At 39.8% G+C, this 7,588-nt stretch overlaps 1 protein-coding gene across 5 annotated transcripts in view; it reads left to right on the forward strand.

The window, feature by feature from the left end:
* Dpp10 (dipeptidyl peptidase like 10) overlaps window positions 1-7,588 on the forward strand; it is a 1,453,779-nt gene that overhangs the window by 961,458 nt on the left and 484,733 nt on the right. The window lies entirely within an intron of this gene.

Raw genomic sequence — 7,588 nt, forward strand, 5'->3', positions numbered from 1 at the left:
AGCTATTGTTCTATTTTGTTGTTGTTGTTGTTCTATTTTGTTGTTGTTGTTGTTGTTACAGCAAGTCTATTCACCGGCCTGTAACCTGTCAAGTAGGCTAGGGTTCCTGGACAATGAGATCCAGGTAGCTAGCTGCCTATTTCTTTTACTGAAAACATGCCTGTCTTTTATTGCTCATGTTCTGCATTTTATACCAGGTCTAATAATAGAACTAAGGCTCTCGCTCTTACAGGGAAAGCACTATACTGACCAGGCCATCATATATCCAAGCTCCTGTGTTTTTCTTTCTGCTAGCATTTGTCTACACTCATTCAATAAAACTAATAAAAGCTGCTGAAACACAGGATACAAAACCTGAAATGATGACAGGAGGGTGAAGGAAAAGATTCTTTGGACTAATGTGTAACAGTACGCAGTTTTGGAGAGGAGTAGGAGTCCCAGAGTCTGAAATATGTGCCTTCCTTCTTTTCATAGCATATTGGAGCACTGCCCTCAGTATCTTCTACTACACCTGCCATATCCAAGTATTTCTTTGTCCAAGAACATACTAGAGAAAAATATGATGACAGAAAGAAGCCTGTCATTACTTCATAAGTATACTCTGAAGAGAACACATTCTGATCTTCTAGGATAAATAGAGCAAAAAAAGCAAAATAAAAACAAAACAAAGCAAAATACCCAAGCAACAACAACAAAATCAAACAAAATACAACAAAACAACCCAACATCTTCAACCACAGCATCCTTAAGTCTTTGAATTAGAGAATCACTGGTGAATACTATATGGAATAAATAACAAAGCTGTTGAATGAGCTTTGGAGATATATTTTGCTTAAGGCTCTTATAAGGGGAGGGGTGTAGTTTCTATGGAAGTCTCCAAATTAGTCTTCAGAAAACATGTATCTTTGTTACGTTTCCTATTGCTATGACAGAATGCACCAATAAATGCAACTTAAGAGAGAATAGGTTTATGTCGACTGAAGACCTAGGGGGATAAAGTTTATGAAGGTGGTGACTGTAGACCCAAGGGAATACAGTTCATGAAGGTAGAGACTGGAGATGACAGAAGGAGACCAGATGGCCACACTATTTTAGTTGTCAGGAAGCAGATTGAACTTGAAGTAGATCTGAAGAACATCTCCAGAGACCTACTTATCCCAGCAAGCCCCCACATCTAAAAGGTTCCACATCCTTCACAAACAGCATCACTTCATGAGCCTATGAGAGGTCATTTAATGCCCAAACCACAATATAGTGTTAGTCAAGATTTTACTCATGAATATATATGTATAGGCCTCCTTCACCACAGTGTGATCAATTCATATGCACTTAGTAATATCATTTAATTTTTTCTTTTTTTAAATAATCATTCCATTCGTTTGCATCCCAAATTATATACCACTTACAGGTTACTTCTCCACAAACCCCCCATCCCACATCTCCCCTCTCCTTCGTCCTTTTTCCCATTTATGAGGATGCTCCCTCACCCACATACCCTCTCCTGCTCCACCTACACTGAGGCATCAAACCTCTAAAGGACCAAGGGCCGCCCCTCCCATTCATGTCAGACCAGACCATTCTCTGCTACATCTGTATTTGGAGCAATGGATTTCTCCCTGTATACTCCTTGGTTAGTGGTCTAGTCCCTGGGAGCAATGGGTGGTTCAGCCAATTGATGTTGTTCTTTCTATGGTGTTGCAATCTCTCTCTGCTCTTGCAATTCCCCTCTGCTCCTGCAATCATTAAGCTAGCTCCCCAACTGGGGTCCCCAAGCTTAGTCTGATGGTTGACTCCAAGGATCCACATTTACATTAGGCAGTTGTTGGCTGTACCTCCCAAGGAACAGCTACGCCAGGTTCTTGTCAGCAAGTGCCTCTTGGCAGCAACAACAGTGTCAGGTCTAATGTCTGCACACAGAATGTATCTCTAGGTGAGGTAGTCCCCTAATGGCCCTTCTTTCAGTCTCTACTCCATTTTTTCCTTGTTCTTCCTTTGGACAGGAACATTTCTGGGTTTAAAAGCTTTGAAATATGTGAGTGGCACAATCCCTTGACCGGGGCCATGCCTATCTACTGGAGGTTGTCTCTACAGGTTCTAGCTCCCTTTCAATGCACAGAGAAGGGAAAAATATGTACAGCTTTTATTTCTTATCTAATTACAACTTGGATATACAATGTTAAATAATATTTTGTTTTGTCAGGTTTTTTGTTTGTTTTAGCATTTCATTCTAGCATTTGCTCATAGCACTAGATAGAAAAGATGATAGCAATGTTTCAGCTCCCCAGTTTGAAAATAGCTTTATTTTTTATTTTTTGTATTTTTTATTGGATATTTTATTTACAGTTCAGATGTTATCCCCTTACCCCATTTCTGCCCTCCCCAGGAACCCCTCTATCCCATCACCCTTCCTCTTGCTTTTCTGCAGATGTGCCCCTACCTACCTCCCTACTCCTACCTCCCCACCCTTGAATTCCCCCACACACAGCCTCCAGCCTTCATGAGACCAAGGATCTCCTCTCCCACCTATGCTTGACAGGGCCATCATCCTCATATTTACAGCTGGAGCCATGGGTCCCTCCCTATGTGCTCCCAGGTTGGTGGTTTAGACCCTGGGAGCTCTGGTTGGTTGGTATTGTTGCTCTCCTCATGGGGTCACAAACCCTTTCAGCTCCTACAGTCTTTACTCTATCTCCTCCATTGGGAACCCCTTGATCAGTTCAATGGTTAGCTGTGAGCATCTGCCTCTGAATATGTCAGACTCTGGCAGACCTCTAAGGACACAGCTATGTCAGGCTCCTGTCAGAATGCACTTCCTGGCATCCACATCAGTGTCTACCTTTGGTGAGTGCACATTGGATGGATACCCAGGTGGAATAGTCTCCAGACAACCCCTTCTTCAGTTTTTGTCCCACACTTTGTCTCCATATTTGGTCTCATGAGCATTTTGTTACTCCTTCTAAGATGGACCGAAGTGCCCCTACTTGATCTTTGTTCTTCATGAGCTTCATGTGGTCTGTGAGTTGAATCTTGGGTATTTCAAGCTTCTAGGCTAATATCCAATTATCAGTGAGTGAATACCATGTGTGTTCTTTTGTGATTGAATTACCTCATTAAGGATGATATTTTCTAGTTTTATTCATTTGTCTAAGAGTTTTGTGAATTCATTATTTGTAATAGCCAAGTAACACTCAATTGTGTAAATGTACCACATTTTCTGTATCCATTCCATTGTTGAAGGACATCTGGATTCTTTCCAGCTTCTGGATATTATAAATAAGGCTGCTATGAACATAGTGGAGCATATGTCCTTGTTATATGTTAGAGCATCTTCTGGGTATATTCCCAAGAGCGGTATAACTTGGTCCTCAGATAACACCATGTCCAATTTTCTGAGGAACTGCCAGACTGATTTCCAGAGTGGTTGCACCATCTTGCAATCCTACCAAAAATGGAGGAATGTTCCTCCTTCTCCACATTCTCGGTGCAGACACCTAGCTGGTCTGCTTCTGTGGAGACACCATATCTTGAGCCCTCCTAGAGGAGCCATTGCACTCAGAGCAGTGGGTAAGAACACCCTCCCACTTCCTAAGCCCCAGCGTTACAACTGGGGGCTAGGGGCACTCAGGACCCATCAACAACCCAAACCTCACCCTTCCGGAGTACCACTTCCCTTCTACCCCTCACCTGGTCCTTTTGTCTGGGGCAGACACCTAGCTGGTCTGCTCCTGTGGAGACACCATATCTTGAGCCATCCTGAAGTAGCCACTGAACTCAGAGCAGCAGACTCCTTGCTGGTCTGCTCTTCTGGAGACACTGTGTCCTGAGCCATTCTAGAGGAACCACTGCACTAAGAGAAGCAGGATTTTAGGATCCCAGAGGCGTCCTGAATCCCAGGAGTTTTCCACACATGAGCTTAGGATCAAAAGATCACAGAGACATTTGGACTCTGAGGAGTTCTGACACAATCAAGATTACTGGAAAGACAGACTCCAGTCATACACAGTGAGTGCAGGTAACACTAGAGTTAAACAGATGGAGAAAGGCAAGCACAAGAACATAAGCAACAGAAACCAAAGTTACATCAGAACCCAGTTTTTCCACCATAGCAAGCCCTGGACATCCCATCACACTGGAAAAGCAGGATTCAGATTTAAAATCACTTCTCATGATGATGATAGAGGATTTTAAGAAGGACATAAGTAACTCTCTTAAAGAAGTACAGGAGTACACAGGTAAACAGGTAGAAGCTTTATTTTTTTTAAAGCATTAACTCCAAAATAAAATAATTAGGCATAAGAAATATGACCTATTAGACAGATGTAACTAGAAGTCTGCATCTTTTTCCTGTGCATACATGTTATATAAAATATCTGTTCTACTTTCATTTCTGTGATTTTGATAAACCATCTTAACAGAAAAGGAAAAAGAATTATCTTGATTTAAATTTCCAAGTCAGTCTATCACTGTGAGGAAGTCAAGGCAAGAACTAAGTCTAGCCAATCACATCACAGCCATAGTCAAGAACAGATGAATGAACGCAGGAAGGTCTAGTTCTCAGCTAGCCTTCTCTACTTTAATATAAGTCGTGGTTATACAATTCATTGAGGAGTGGCACCCACTTCCAGGTTTGTTTCTTCTACATCAAATAAGGTAGTCATGGCAACCCCCATAGATCAGCTGATATAAGCATTCCCTATCTGAAATGCTCTGTAAAATCACACAGGCTGTGGTTTGTTTCTATTTTTTCATATTTTGCATTTTATTGACATTCAAAAAATTGTTGAATAACAAGCACTTTTCCAAAGTTACATTTTCTGAATTCATTCTTTTATATGGATGTCATTCTTTTATACTTCCTGCCACTGTGACAAAACAATGTATACATCTTAGCAGAGACTGTATAGTTGAGCTCTTGATTGTGGAGAAAGTCAGAGGGGTAGGAACTGGAAGGAGTTAATCAAATCATAACACGTCCAGATTCAAGAGCATGGAGAAATTAATTAATGCATACATGGCTTCTACTCATCTCCCTCCTGCCACTCTTATACAGACCCAAACCAAACCTAGATGATGCTGTAGACAGTGGGCTACATCATTCCAAGTTAACCAATGTAACCAACAGAATCTCCAGGGACATATCCGCAGGACAACCTAATCTAGACAGTCCATTGAGTCTCACTTCCAAGTGACTTTAGATTAACAACTGAAACAAATCATCACAACATGATATATATTTCCCTGTTTTATAATCAAGAGTGTTTAATGATATTCTAGCACTACTTTACCACCTGCGAGCAACCTTGACCATGCAGGTAGGACTGAATATTAATTAGGGTTCATCATATTGATTTTAAGTGTTTTAAGTCTGTTCACTAATTAGGAGATAGACAATTTATATATCACATATTCATTATGCAAACTCCCATAGGAAATTAATTTTATTGGACAAACATTATGAAGAAGACAAATGTAATTGGAATACTATTAATTAATTAAAAGGATCACATGAACAAGATAAGCAGGCTCTTGTTTCTTGGAGGCAGTGTTGTGGGATACTGCTATAAGATAATTTCTTTCCTCTTACAGCACTAGGCTCACTGGGTGGAGCTCTGTGAATAGGGCTGAGGAAAAGACACTAAGGATAAAATAATGTTTCATGTTTCCTTGCCCCCAAGAAACACGTTTATTCTGACAAATGTCTACCTATCAAATTATACCTTGTACTCAAGAAATTAATAAAAACTTAATGATTAAATGGTAGAGTGTTCTAGATATTTCTAAACCTTGCTATTATAAAGTCAAGTCTGAAGCCGCCTCTAGCATGGGCAGCATAGGAACAAGAACAGTCAGGTAGGCACACTGCCTGTGAATTACAGCTTCTAGCAGTGATAGGAAACTACTCACAGGGATTCTCATTCCAGCTCAAGAAGACTATGAAGAACTCTTTAAACTCCAGAGCATACCTACTATTCACATAAGTGTACCATGCAACATGCTTTTATCTTAAAGCCCACCTATTTCATACAATTCTCTTAAATATAACAAATTCACTAGAAGACAAGTCCAGTCATATGTCAGGATACCACGTGAGGGTATACTCTAGGAGGCCAGAAGAAGGTGTACAGTGCTCCTGGAGTTATGAATATTACTCAGGAACTCTGCAAAGACAACAAGTACTCTCAACTGCTGAGTCACCTCTCCAGCCCCCAACTCTTTGATAATTTAAAAATATCCATTTATTGTAAATTACATCAAAGGTAATTGACTCTTTATTCCACACATATAGGTTCATGCCAGCAATGGGAAGAACTTGTGAATTTTGTTGTTAGTGGTAAATGAAATATCTACCTATCCCCCGATTCCCCATCAAATGCCTTCTCTTAACCATCTCACACTTCTTTAAAAATCTCACCTTCCTATTGTGTCTGAGACCTTGTACAGTGTCTAGTGTAATCAGGCACCATTTCTTTTCGGCTGAAGTAAGAAATTACTTCCTTTGCAAGGAAACTAGGAAAAGACAACCCAATGGTTTGTGTTTATGTCCCCAGAAATGCTTGTTGATGACGTACAACACACAATCACTATCCCTAATGGTAATCATTCAAAGACATAAAGCCAATCTAGGATGGTTGCCACAAAGGCTATTTTTAGCTGCAAATAATTATATGTTAGCCAACTGGTATTTTCTACTAAAGGGGAGATGACATTTCTGAGGATAAAGTGTCCCATGGCTCCAGCTGCATCTTTGTGGCACTATATAGTCCCTTCCAGGCTCTGCAGAAGGAATTAATTATATAGTGATCTTCCACTCTCTTTTTCATCATTCTGTCCTTTCTGTCCACTCTATGTCAATAGTTTTTAAGCAGTTTATTCTCAGCATCCCAGTTTTCTCCTTAAATAATTGATTGAATGTTAAGCGAGACAATATGTCCCTGTGCATATCAAATTTATGTTACTATGTCATATACTTGAGATGACCACCTCACAAAGAGGAAAGCTTTGGGTAATGTAATGAAACAATTGATACTACCTATTAAAATTTCATAGCTGTAAGTATCTGGGCCAATGTTTAGTTTGATATATTGAAAACACGTTAATGCACTAACAAGGTTTCCTTTGACTTTTTCAAATGAATTTGGGGAAAGGAGCAGAGGAATGGTGAGGAGGTGTGAAGAAGGCAATGGCTCTGAAATTAACCACTTATGTTTTCTTTCAGCAATATTAAATAGGTCCCAGTGAAACAAACCAGCATAACCTTTGTGTGGTTCAAGAGTATGCACTGCTCTAATGACCAGGGACATGAATATTCTCTGTGAACATGTATGAACCTAGAAACTGCTACCTTTGTGCCATTTTCTCATCTGTATAGTGATACAGTCTTGATACTCATTGCAGCACCATTTGGAAAGGAGTATTTTATGATAGAAAAATGCCTTGACTTTTCTTCTCTTCTTAAATGAGAAATAAACTCCAGTCTTCATATTTTAATGATATTTTTATCATCTATCTATGTATCTATCTATGTATCTATGTATCTATGTATCTATCTATCTATCTATCTATCTATCTATCTATCTATCTATCTATC

Source organism: Grammomys surdaster, unplaced genomic scaffold (assembly GCF_004785775.1).
Source record: "Grammomys surdaster isolate TR1022 unplaced genomic scaffold, NIH_TR_1.0 208, whole genome shotgun sequence".
In the NCBI taxonomy this organism is placed as follows: domain Eukaryota; kingdom Metazoa; phylum Chordata; class Mammalia; order Rodentia; family Muridae; genus Grammomys; species Grammomys surdaster.